General features: G+C 40.8%; 1 pseudogene across 1 annotated transcript; it reads right to left on the reverse strand.

Moving 5' to 3' along the window:
- Positions 1-10,646: 10,646 nt before the first annotated feature.
- On the reverse strand, positions 10,647-12,684 carry LOC100388452 (la-related protein 6 pseudogene; annotated as a pseudogene). Its single transcript, XR_008478870.2, has one exon. The product of XR_008478870.2 is annotated as a la-related protein 6 pseudogene (transcript).
- Between the last annotated feature and the right edge of the window lie 1,294 nt (positions 12,685-13,978).

Here is a 13,978-nt window from a genome sequence, read left to right on the forward strand (position 1 = left end):
CCCCTTTCTCATTTTTTATTGCATCTATTTGGTTATTCTCTCTTTTATTTTTAATCAATCTGGCTAGTGATTTGTCTATTTTGTTTATCTTTTCAAAAAACCAGCTCTTGGATTTATTGATTTTTTGATGGGTTTTTTGTGTCTCAATTTCCTTCAGTTCAGCTCTGATCTTAGTTATTTCTTGTCTTCTGCTGGGTTTTGAGTTTTTTTGATCTTGCTCCTCTAGCTCTTTCAATTTTGACGATAGGGTGTCAATTTTGGATCTCTCCATTCTCCTCATATGGGCACTTAGTGCTATATATTTTCCTCGAGAGACTGCTTTAAATGTGTCCCAGACAAGAGATGCGCTTATGTATACAAAGCAAAGTACAACACAGTAACTCCTGGCAGCACATCAAACAAAACCAGAGTTACCTGGGGAAAGGTAACTCGGGCCCACAGAAACAGTGGCATGGTTCATGCCAAATTCCGAAGCAACCTTCCTGCTAAGGCTATTGGACACAGAATCCGAGTGATGCTGTACCCCTCAAGGATTTAAACTAATGAAAAGTCAATAAAGGTGGATTTATGCTCTTGTAAAAAAAAAAAATGTGTCCCAGAGATTCTGGCATGTTGTGTCTTCGTTCTCATTGGTTTCAAAGAAATTCTTTATTTCTGCCTTCATTTCATTGTTTATCCAGTCAACATTCAAGAGCCAGTTGTTCATTTTTCATGAAGCTGTGCGGTTCTGGGTTGGTTTCTGAATTATGAGTTCTAACTTGATTGCACTATGGTCTGAGAGACTGTTTGTTATGATTTCAGTTGTTTTGCATTTACTGAGGAGTGCTTTACTTCCAATTATGTGGTCAACTTTAGATTAGGTGTGATGTGGTGCTGAGAAGAATATATATTCTGTGGATTTGTGGTGGAGAGTTCCGTAAATGTCTATCAGGTTTGCTTGTTCCAGGTCTGAGTTCAAGCCCTGGATATCCTTGTTGATTTTCTGTCTGGTTGATCTGTCTAGTATTGACAGTGGAGTGTTAAAGTCTCCCACTATTATTGTGTGGGAGTCTAAGTCCTTTTGTAAGTCATTAAGAACTTGCCTTATGTATCTGTGTGCTCCTGTATTGGATCCATATATGTTTAGGATCGTTAGCTCTTCTTGTTGTATCAATCCTTTTACCATTATGTAATGGCCTTCTTTGTCTCTTTTGATCTTTGTTGCTTTAAAGTCTATTTTATCAGAGATGAGAATTGCAACTCCTGCTTTTTTTTTTTTCTCTCCATTTGCGTGGTAAATCTTCCTCCATCCCTTTATTTTGAGCCTTTGTGTATCCTTGCATGTGAGATGGGTTTCCTGGATACAGCACACTGAAGGGTTTTGTTTTTTTATCCAATTTGCCAGTCTGTGTCTTTTGATTGGTGCATTTAGTCCATTTACATTTAGGGTTAATATTGTTATGTGTGAATTTGATACTGCCATATTGATGCTAGCTGGCTGTTCTGCCCGTTAGTTGTTGTAGATTCTTCATTATGTTGATGCTCTTTAGCATTTAGTGTGATTTTAGAATGGCTGGTACTGGTTGTTTCTTTCTATGTGTAGTGCCTCTTTCAGGAGCTCTTGTAAAGCAGGCCTGGTGGTGACAAACTCTCTGAGTACTTGCTTGTTCGCAAAGGATTTTATTATTTCTTCACTTGTGAAGCTCAGTTTGGCTGCCTATGAAATTCTGGGTTGAAAGTTCTTTTCTTTAAGAATGTTGAATATTGGCTCCCACTCTCTTCTGGCTTGTAGAGTTTCTTCCGAGAGATCTGCTGTGAGTTTGATGGGCTTCCCTTTGTGGGTAACCTGACCTTTCTCTCTGGCTGCCCTTAGTATTTTCTTCTTTATTTCAACCCTGGTGAATCTGACGATTACATGTCTTGTGGTTGCCCTTCGTGCTGAATATCTTTGTGGTGTTCTCTGTATTTCCTGATTTGAATGTTGGCCTGCCTTGCTAAGTGGGGGAAATTTTTCTAGATAATATCCTGAAGAGTATTTTCCAGCTTGGATTCATTCTCTTCATCACATTCTGGTACACCTATCAAACGTAGGTTATGTCTCTTCACATAGTCCCACATTTCTTGGAGACTTTGTTCATTTTTTATTGTGCTTTTTTCTCTAATCTTGGTTTCTCGTTTTATTTCATTGAGTTGATCTTCGACTTCTGATATTCTTTCTTCTGCTTGGTCAATTCAGCTGTTGAAACTTGTGCATGCTTCACGAAGTTCTCGTATTGTGTTTTTCAGCTCCTTCAATTCATTCATATTCCTCTCTAAGTTATCCATTCTTGTTATCATTTCCTCGAATTTTTTTTAAGGTTCTTAGTTTCTTAGCATTGATTTAAAACATGTTCTTTTAGCTCACAAAAGTTTCTCATTATCCACCTTCTGAAGTCTAATTCCATCATTTCGTCACAGTCATTCTTTGTCCTGCTTTGTTCCCTTGCTGGTGAGGAGTTTTGGTCCTTTGTAGGAGTCGCGTTGTTCTGGTTTCAGGTGGTTTTTTGTTTTCTTTTTTTTCGCTGGTTTCTTTCCATCTTTGTGGATTTATCCACCTGTCGTCTGCGTAGTTGCTGACTTTTCGATTGGGTCTCTGAGTGGACGCCCAGATTGTTGATGATGAAGTATTTCTGTTACTTGGTTTTTCTTTTACCAGTCTAGCCGCTCTGCTGTATGACTCCTGAGGTCCACTCCAGGCCCTGCTTGTCTGGGGTGCACCTATAGCGGGTATGGAACAGTGAGGGATGCTACCAGATTCTTTTTCTGCTATCTTTGTCCCAGAATGATGCCTGCCAAATGTCAGTCTTCTGGATATAGAGGGGTCAGGGAGCTGCTTGAGGAGACAGTCTGTACTTTATAGGAGCTCAAGTGCTGAGTTGTGAGCTCCATTGTTCATTAGGGCTGTTAGGCTGCTACGTTTAATTCTGCTGCAGCAGAACTCATAAAAAAAACCTTTTTTTTCTCAGATGCTGTGTCTCCATTGGTTGGGGCTTCCTTTATGAGTGTCCGTTGCACTGTCCTGCCCAGCTAGGAGGCAGTCTAGTCACTATTCGCCTCCCGAGGCTCCACCCTGCTGGTGTGAGGTCTGCCCTGTTGCTGCAGGCACCGCCCTGCTGCTGTGGTCTCTGCCCTGCTGCCACACGCTACGCCCTGCGTTGGAGTCTTTTTGTTGTGGTGGGTTGCCTCGGCAATGGCAGGCTGCGTCAGCAGTGGGAGTGTACCTCAGTAGGGGCAGATTGCCTCAGTAATGGTGGGCGCCCCTTCCCCACCGAGCTGCACCATCCTGAGTTCAGCTGTGCCCACAGTGAAACTCTCCACCTGGAGCATTTGGAATCGCCATTTTGTTTGTCCCACTGCCCTGGCCCAAACACCGTTTCCCTGACATCATCTGGCCTGGGTCATTGTCCAAGTCCTGTTCAATCAGATGAATATGCCAATCTGCCCTCTCAAGTCTTAGATTGCCATTTCAACAGGGCACCCAGACCAGTGCGCTTTGTGCGGAGCGCTGTGGAGCACCGCTGCACTGCACCGGTTGCTGGCTGCATTAGCCAAAACCACTTCACTGGCGTTTCATGTCTCTTTTTTACCTGGGAATTTCCCCGTTTTGTGGGCAACAAAGATCTGTCTTGAAATGTGGCCCTGACTCACCCTCTGCGCCTTCATTGAGAGCTTCAATTTTGGGTGGTTCTCACTGCGCCATCTTGAGTTGGTCTCCTCTAGATTTAAATTCTTAATTCACTTTTAGAGCTAAGTTAATTAGTAAATCAAGTTTTAGATTTAAGTTTTAGATTTTAAGTTTTAGATTTAAGTTCTTAATTCATTTATATGTGATTTTTTTGTATAGCAAGAGATAGAGGTCTACTTTCATTCTTCTGCATATAGATATCCAGTTTTCCTAGCACCATTTATTGAAGAAACTGTCTCTTCCCCAGTGTATGTTCTTGGCACATTTTTCAGGAATTTCACTGTAGGTGTGGGGATTTATTTCTGGGTCCTCCATTCTGTTTTATTGGTCTATTTTTCTGTTTTTATGCCAGTACCATGGTAGTATAATAGTATAATTTGAAGTCAGGTAAGGTGATTCTTTCAGGTTTATTATTTTTGCTTAATAGCTTTGGCTATTCTAGGTCTTCTGTGGTTTTATATAAATTGTAGGATTTTTTTTCTGTTTCTGTGAAGAATGCTATTGGTATTTTGATAGGGATTGCATTGAATCTGCAGGTTGCTTCGGGTAGTATAGACATTTTAACAATATTGTTTCTTCCAATCCATGAACATGGAGTACTTTTTCATTTTTTGGTATCCCACTCAAATTCTTTTATAAATATTTTCTAGTTTTCATTGTAGAGATCTTTCACTTCTTTGGTTAATTCCCAGGTATTTAATTTCATGTGTGGCTATTGTAAATAAATTTACTTAAAATTTTTTCATGTTGTCCACTATTGGCATCAAGAAATGCTACTGATTTTTGTATGTTAATTTTGTATCTTGCCACTTTACTGAATTCATTTGTTAGTTCTAATAGTTTTCTTTTGGAGTCTTTAGATTTTTCCAAATATAAGATTATATTATCTGCAACTGAGGATGATTTGACTTCTTCCTTTCTAATTTGGATTTGTTTTACATCTCTCTCTTGCCCGTTTGCATTAGTGAGAACTTCCAGTACTATGATTAATGACAGTGGCAATTGTGGGCATCCTTGTCATGTTCCAGATCTTAGAGAAAAGGTTTTCAGTTTTCAGTATGATGCTAGCTGTGGGTCTGTCACATGTGGCTTTTATTATGTTGAGATATATACCTTCTATTTTCAGTTTTTTGAGATTTTTTTTAAATCATGAGGGCCTGTTGAATTTTATCAAATATTTTCCAGCATCAATTGAAATGATCATATGGTTTTTATCCTCCATTTTGTTGATATGATGCATCACATTGATTTGTGTATATTGAACCATCCTTTCATTCCAGGGATAAATTTCACTTTGTAATGATTAATGATCTTTCTAATGTACTGTTAAATTTAATTTGCAAGTATTTTGTTGAGGATTTTTGCATAAATATTTATTAGAGATATTGGTCTGTAGTTTTCTTTATGATGTGTCTTTGTCTGGTTTTCGTATAAGGGTAATACTGGCCTCCTAAAATGAATTGGTAAGTATTCTCTCCTCTATTTTTTGGAATAGCTTGAGTAGAGTTGGTATTAGTTTTTCTTTCAAAGTTTGGTAGAATTTAGTAGTAAAGCCATTAGATCGTGGGCTATTTTTTACTAGGGGACTTATTATGGCTTTAATCTCATTGCTTGTCAGTGGTCTGTTCACATTTTGGATTTTTCCTGGTTCAATCTTGGTAGCTTGTATATGTCTAAGAATTTGTGTATTTGTTCTAGGTTTTCAAATTTATTTGCATATAGTTGCTCATAGTAGCCACTAATGATCCTTTGAATTTCTGCAGTATCAATTATAATGTCTCCTTTTTATTTCTAATTTTATTTGTTTATATTTTCTCTTCTTTTACCTAGTCTGACTAAAGCTTTGTCAATTTTATTTAACTTTTCAAAAAACCAAATTTTCTCAATTTTTTGGTTGAATTTTTAATTTCAATTTTGTTTATTTCTGTTCTAATCTTTATTATCTTTTTCTTTTACTAATTTTGGGTTTGGTTTATTTTGATTTTTTAGTTTTTAAGAAGCATTGCTAAGTTCTTTAATTAAAGTTTTTTCTCTCTCTTTTTTTTAGGTAGGCAATTACAGCTATAAACTTCCCTTTTAGTACTACTATTGTTGTATGCTATAGGTTTTGGTATGTCTTGTTTCCATTATCATTTGTTTCAAAATTTTTTCATTTTCTTTCTTTATTTTTTTCATCAACCCATTGGTCATTCAGGAGCATATTGCTTAATTGTGTGTATTTTATAGTTTCCAAAATTCCTCTTTTTATTGATATCTAGATTTATTTCATCGTGGTCAGAAAAGATACTTGATATTATTTCAGTGTGTTTGAATGTTTTAATGCTTGTTTTGTTACCTAACATACAATCTATCCTTGAGAATGGTCCATATGGTTAGAAAAAGAATGTGCATTCTGCAGTTATTGGATGAAATGTTCTGTAAATATCTACTATGTCCATTTGTTCTATAGTGCAGATTAAGTCTGATAATTTTTTATTAATTTTCTGCATGGAAGTTTTTTCTAATGCTGAAAGTGAGGTTTTGAAGTCTTCAGCTATTGTATTGAATCCTGGTTCTCTATTTAGCTCTACTAATTGGAGAACTTAGTTCATTTACATTCAATGTTATTCAGACAGGTAAGGTCGTATTCCTACCATTTTGTTATTTATTTTTTGGTTGTTTTGTGGCCTTCTTTCTTTCCTTTCTGTCTTCCTCTATTGAAGGTGATTTTCTTTGGTGAAATAATTTAGGTGGTTTTTTTTTCGTGTATCTGTTCTATGTTTTTGGTTTGAGTTAACCATGAGAGTTGCAAATTTCATTTTGTAACTCATTTTAAAATAATGCATTATTTTAATCTGATAACAACTTAACACTATTTGCATAAAGAAACAAAGAAGCAGAAAGAAAACTATTAAAAACTCTATGTCTTAAATTTGTCCTCTTTTTTAAAACTTTTTGTTGTTTCTATTTTTATCTTTTTGTACTGACTGTGTCTTTTTTTATGTGTCTGGTCACACGTGAACTATTTGAAGGAATTTTGTAGTTATTGTTTTTGATTGATTCATTAGTTAGTTTTTCTATTAGGTTGTGCAAAAGTAATTGAAGTTTTTGACATAGAAAACAATGGCAAAAACACAATTGCTTTTGCGCCCACCTAATACTTAGTATAAGAGTAGTTAACACACCACAGTTACAGTATTTTAATATTCTTTGTATTTCTGTGTACTTACTATTACTAGTAAGTTTTGTACATTTAGGCAATTATTTATTGCTCATTAATGTTCTTCTCTTTCTGATTGAAGTACTCCCTTTAGCATTTCTTTTAGGACTGGTCTGGTATTGATGACATCCTCTCACCTTTTTTGTCTGGGAGTCTTTATTTTTTCTTCATGTTTGAAGGATATTTTTGCCAGATAAAAAGTCTGCTGTCTGATGTATTGGAGCTTCAGGGTATGTTACTTGTTTCTTTTCTCTTGCTTCTTTTGGGATTCTTTCTTTATCTTTGACCTTTGAGAGTTTGATTATGTTGACCTTTGAGAGTCTTGATGTAGTCTTCTTTGGGTTATATCTGGTTAGTGTTCTATAGCCTTCTTATACGTGGATATTTATATATTTTCTATGTTTTGGATGTTCCCTTTCATTATTTTTCTGAAAACGTTCTACCACTTTCTCTTTCTCTCCTGCCTCCTTAAGGCCAATTATCCTTAGATTCACCTTTGTGAAGTTATTTTCTAGATTCCATGGGCATGCTTTATTTCTTTTATTTTGTCTTTTGTTTTCTCTATGTGTTTTTAAATAGCTTGCTTTCCAGCTAATTATATTATTTTTTTCTGCTAGATCAATTCTGCTATTTAAGAACTCTGATACATTCTTCAGTATGCCAGTTGCACTTTTTAGCTCCAAAATTTCTGCTTGCCTTTTTAATTATTTAAATATGTTTGTTAAATTAATCTAATAGAATTCTGAATTCCTTCTTTGTGTTATCTTGAATTTCTTTGAGTTTTCTCAACACAGCTATTTTAAATTCTCTGTTCGAAATGTCATATACCTCTGTTTCTTCAGCATTGGTCTCTAGTGTCTCATTTAGTTCATTTCTTGAGGTCATGTTTTTCTGGATAGTGTTGATGCTAGTAAATGTTCTTTGGCATCTGGGCATTGAAGAGTTAGGCAATTATTGTTGTTTTCACTGTCTGGACTTATAGCTGTCCCTCTTGGGAAGGCTTTCCACATATTTGAAATGACTTGGGTTTGTGATCTAAGCTTTATCTGCTTTACAGGACACCCCAAGCACAGCAATGCTGTGGTTCTTGCAGACTTGTAGAGGTATCACCTGATGTTCATGAAGAAGATCCAGGAGAATTCTCCAAATTACCAGGTAGAGACTCTTGCTTTTTCCCCTTATTTTCTCTAAACAGAGTCTCTCTTTATGATCTGAGCCACCTAAAGCTGCTGGTGGAGTGATACAGGCACCCCTCTGGCCACCACCATTATGACTGTACTAGGTCAGACTTGAAGTCAGTACAGCACTGGATCTCACCCACTGCCAATTGTCGCCGCTCCCTGGCTACTGCCTAATTTTTCTCAAGGCCCTGGGCTCTACAATTACCAGTTGGCAAAGCCAGACAGAACTGTGTTTTTTTCTTCGGGGTAGGGAGGTTCCTCAGGCCCCAGGTGGGTCCAGAGGTACTGTCTGGGAATCAGGAATTTGGATCACAAACCATAGAAGTCTACCTGGTATTCTATTGTATTGCAGCTGATCTGGAACTCAAAGCACAAGATGCAGTCCTCCCCACTATTCTCTTCTCTTTCCAAAGGCAGAGCACTCTTGCTCCATGGCCACCACCATCACAGGTCACAAGAAGTACTGCCAGGCTATGAGCCAATGTCACCTTAATGCCAAAGAGCTCTTAACTTATCTTGTGGTAAATACTGCTTGTCTTGAGACTCACCCTTCAGGGCAGTGGGATTCCCTCTGGACCAGGGCTGGTCCAAAAATGCCATCCAAGCATCAATTCCTGCAATCAGAGACCCCAAGAGCCCACTTGATGCTCTGCCAGCTTGTGGCCATGCCGATACCTGAAGCCAGCAAGTCTCAGAGTCTCACCCAAGGCCCTCAATGTAGTAACTGTGTATTGCTGCTGCTTCATCAGGGCCCAAGTACTCTTCATTCAACAGGTGATAAATGCTGCCAGCACTGGTTACTTTCCTTCAAAACAGCAGGTTGCCTTCTGGCCCAGTGTGTGTCTAGAAATTTCATCTGAAAACCACATCCTGGAATACGGATATAATTACTCTGTTTGATGCCCTATTCTTGTGTGGCTGAGCTGGTATCCTACATGCAAGACAAAGTCTTCTCCACTCTTCCCCTCCTCCCCACAAGCAGAAGGAAGGGGTCTCTTTTGAAACATTGCATTGTGAAGACTGGAGTTAGGGGGTGGGTGATGCCTTTGACTGCACCAGCAGGTATCTCAGTGTGTTGTGTGCCTACCAGCACGCTGTCCCTGGGCCTAGTTCAGCAATGGGTCTTACTTAAGAGTTGTAATTTTTATGGCCTAGACTGCCTTTCAAGTTTACTTGGAGATACAGCATGCTGTAGTCTTTTTTGGTGAGCTTTGAAGGCACTCAAGTTCTCACCACTGGTATTGGAAATTCCCCTGTGGCTAAGGTTGGTTTAAATGCTCCCTCCATGGACTGGCATCAGCTGAGTTTGGTAGTTTTTTTTCTGCTCTAACAAGACAGCACTGAACTTAATGTATCACAATTGTTGTCTTTCCCTTCCTCATCTCCCAGATGCTTTCTACACCACACTACTGCTGCTGGGGGTCGGGGATGGTTGGCCCTGGCTATTCAGGACTGTTTTCTCTATCTCTTTAGTGTCTTTTTTCATGATATAAAATTAAAAGCAGGTACTATGAGTGCTCACCTGATTTTTGGTTCTTATAAGGTTTTTTTTTTCTGTGTAGGTGGTTGTCATCTTGGTGTCCTTGTGGTACTGACCATTAGTGGTGCCTTCTCTTCTGCGATCTTGCTCTACCTTCCCTATTGTGTGTTTTTATCAGAAAACTGTAGGTTGAGATAATCATGTGGTTTGTTCTTTTTTATTCTATTAATTTATTACATTTATTGATTTTTATATGTTGAGCCACCTTTGCATTCTGGTTTCATGTTCCTGGCTCCCAATATGAAGAAAACTCATCTCAAAAACTAGCTCCAATTCTTTCAGATTCCCTATATCTGTGAGCCAGAAATGTAAAAGCTTCCAAGGATGAAAACTGAGAGCAGAGAGAAATAAAGCTTGTGTATCTTTTGTCTTGTGTCAACAATGTCCTTTTTTCTGGTAACTGCTAAACATGATGCTTTAGGCTACTCAGACAATAGAAATAGAGAGGTAGAGACCCAGTGGCCATGATGGCTAGGGCAAATGCCAACAGGCCTGCAGGGAGGCAGGGCCATCCTGGCTCAATAATTTGGAGAGTTCTTGGAAGGGAGAAACTGAAATGAAAAGTCTCTGAGAATATGAGCAAGACTCTAGTAGCAGCTTTCATGCTATAGGTTCTCTATTGATATCTTCCAGAGGTCTCAAAGCCAGTATCTTTTTGTCCTTCATTATGCCTTTTATATCTTTGCTTCACTCCTCTGCACTTTGATTTCTTCTTATAATCTGCAATGTGGCCTCTCCCACTGTAGTCCTCTCTATCCTTCCCTTTTATGAAACTGGAAAATCTCAGGATAAGAGTGTCATCAAGTGCTTTGGTTCAACTTTTCCTTCCTATGCCAGGATCTCCTGTTTAAACCATGCCTGTCCAAAAGTCATCTAGAAGGTTCCTTAAAGCCTCCTTTAATGGTGAACTCAGTTCAAGCCCTTTCATCTTTGCCCATTTCTGACTAATCTTAACTTGAGCTGTAATTCATTTCTCTGTAACTGTTATTCTTCAATTATACTACTTGGGGCTGAATGGAATGATTTTTCATTTTTAGTTTTCTTTTGATTACACTTTATTCTTCTTTTTTTTCTTTTTTTTTTTTGGATGTTTTATTATTTATTTGCTTGGCAGGTAACATCGATTTGGTCCTGTAAGACACCATGCTGTCGGCTTAGCTACTTGCTGTTACACAAGAGAACTCTCCCGGACCCTTGGGAAGCCCCGGCATGGCCTATCGAGGACAGCTCAGTCACTGAAGGGAAAACTCCATACCAAAGAAGAGAGATGCTGCCAGACTTTCCCCAGGGAACCTCCCTCCCACAGCCCTTCGGGCCCATCACACTCACATGTCAGGCATCACCCAAATAGTGGCCATGCTGGGAAGAACAGGAGTCCTGAACTAGAAGGCGGTCTTAAAACCATGGCGTACCGATTTATGTATATTATAGATAGATAAATTAAGACGTCTACATGTATACAAAATCTCTCAAAGGGGAATGAATTCCATTCTGTCATGCCAGGTATTTGTCAGAACCTTGAAAACGAAAGGTGGTTTTCAGTGGAGCTGATATTAAAAATAGAAGGTTTTTATACACAGGCCCTGCTCCTCTCATGGCTGTGAAATCCTCTGGTGTTGTCAGGGCCCCTGGGCAACCTCAGCACCCCCACAGGTAACCCATCTGCAGTCTGCATCTTCCGGGAGAGCAGGGGACTCGCACCAGGGCTTTTCTCCTGCGTCCCCATCTCGGCTTGGCGGCGCCTCCGGACCCAGGGGCTGCCAGAGGGAGTGACGCTGCTGTCAGAGGAATAATCTGTGCACTTGCGGAAGATCTCAGGGCTGGTGCTGCAGTTCAGTCTACCTTCCTCCGCCAGTGGGGACTTCCTGGAAACACCTTTGCGCTGGGCCAAGGGGCTGCTCCAAGGACTTGTGCACGGGGAGGCATTTGGACTCAGAAAGAGATTCTGGTGGCCAGAAGGGCTGAGCTTGTTGGTGGCCATGTGCCGTCGGCCTGCCATAGGGGACGTGGGGTTGCTCTCAGGGTCAGAGGAGCTGTTGGCGGAAGACTCATCACCCATGTACTGAAGCTCCTCGACTCTCTTGTTCAGGGACTTGTTCAGGTGGATGCTCACAGTGGGCTCCTCATCATGATTTTTGTCTTTGGCAGGTTTCTTTTTGGGTGGCTTCATGCCAATCAGGACAGCTTTCATGTTCTCTTTGCCCTGAGATTCTGTGATCATGAACTCATGGGCTTTGATGGCGGCTTCCACCTCCTCAAACTCCACGATGGCACACTCCTGGGTCCCCACTTGGCTGTAGCGGCTGCTGATCCTCCGGATGTCAGGGGGCAGCTCTCTCCCAGGTTTGAGGATCCGCACTGATGAGATGACTCCAAAATTCCCGAAAAGCTTGAGCAGGTGTTCCATCACCTTCTCCTGTACCCTTCCATTCTTCTGGGGGGTGGCCAGAGCCCAGAGCTTGGGAGACAGGTAGAGATCATAGACCAGGAGCATCTTGCTGGGGAGGTTCTCATTGGGGAACAGTGGGACAGGGGTGGTCCTCCTCACCTTCCGGTGGTCCTCATTCAACTCAAGGACCACTGAATACTTCAAGGCATGTGCTGTGGTTCTCCAGTCCCGTGTAAGGTGTTTCACCTTTTTGAAGGATGTGAGTAGCTTCACGCTCACATATCCCAGCTTGTTCCTCCTCACATGCTTTAGCAAAAAGGCGTCCTTCTCCAGGTTTTCATCTGAGAAGTAGAATTCGATCTGATCCACCAGTTTCTTGATTAACTCCTCGTCCGGGGGCTTCCACTCCTGCTCCAGGTCCTCACGCTCATTCTCGCCTCCACTTGCAGTGGTGCCACTGTGCCCGCGGCTCGGCTCCTCCTCGCTGGCGCTGCCCCAGCCGGGGCTGAGGTACCGGGCAGGGTCTCCCGCGCCCCGCGTCTCCGCCCCCTCCCCCTCGTCCTCCAGCTCGTCCACGTCCTCGGCCTCCTGGATGGCGACGCGGATCTGCACCGTCGTCTCGGGCCCGGGCCGAGCCTCCCCGCCTGACTGGGCCATGGCTCGCGGGACTGCGGCGCCGCCGAGGTCCCCGCGCCGCAAGGCCCAGCCAGCCGGGCGGCAGCGACTGCGACGAGGGGCTACACTTTATGCTTCTTAGATATGACCACCCTGTGCATCCTGTTAATATTTTTTGAATCCTGATTCTATAGCCTTCGTCTTTCTTCCTACTCCTTCTTGTTCCTTTCCAACGTTTTTTCTTCTTTATTTAAATTAGGTAATTTCAGTTAGAGGCACCTAAGAGCTGTATTAGCTTGTAAAAAAGATTCAATTGGATTACTAGGGAGAGTTTCTGGGAGAAGAGACTTGAGCTAAGCCACGCTGAAATATTTATTAGAAAACAAGAAAGCTATCCCAGGAAGAGCGACTTGAGTATCCATTGATAAGGCAATAAAGAGTAGTGAGTGATCTATGGGAAAAAAATTTAGCCTAGCATCTGGGGTAGAAACATTTATGTAATTCTTGCTTATTGACTTTCTGGCTCTGTAGTAGGTTATGGGAATTTGAAGGATAAACAAGACAGTCTGAGGCCTAAAAGAGTCTCGTTCATATTAACAGGCAAGCAAATAATTATAATTCAGGTTTATTTCAGAGGTTTAAACAAAGTGTTATGGATTCCTAAAGGAAGAAATGATTAAATCTTACCTTGGGGAAGGGGAGGGAGACTAATTTTTTGGGCAGCCAGATGTCAGAAACTGTGCCAATAATTTGACATGTATTATTTTATTTACTTCCTGTTAAAAACTATTTTCCCCATAAGTTATTGGGGTATAGGCAGTACTTGGTTACATGGGTAAGTTCTTTGTTTTTTAATTGCATTATAGGTTTTGGGGTACATGTGCAGAACATGCAAGATTGTTGCATCGGTACACAAATGGCAGTGTGAATTGCTGCCTTCCTCTTTATCACCTATATCTGGCATTTCTCCCCATGCTATCTTTCCCCAACTCCCCACGCCCACTGCCCCTCCTTGATTTCCCCTTGACAGACCCCAGTGTGTGATGCTTCCCTAACCATGTAAATGTGTTCCCATTGTTCAACACCTACCTATGAGTGAGAACATGTGGTGTTTGATTTTCTGTTCTTGTGTCAGTTTGCTGAGAATGATGGTCTCCAGGTTCATCCATGTGCCTACAAAAAACACGAACTCATCGTTTTTGACTGCTGCATAGTATTCCATGGTGTAAATGTGCTACATTTTCCCTGTCCAGTCTATAATCGATGGGCATATGGGTTGGTTCCAGGTCTTTGCTATTGTAAACAGTGCTGCAATGAACATTCGTGTGCATGTGTCCTTATGGTAGAATGA

The sequence above is a fragment of the Callithrix jacchus genome, chromosome X (genome assembly GCF_049354715.1).
Source record: "Callithrix jacchus isolate 240 chromosome X, calJac240_pri, whole genome shotgun sequence".
NCBI lineage: Eukaryota > Metazoa > Chordata > Mammalia > Primates > Cebidae > Callithrix > Callithrix jacchus.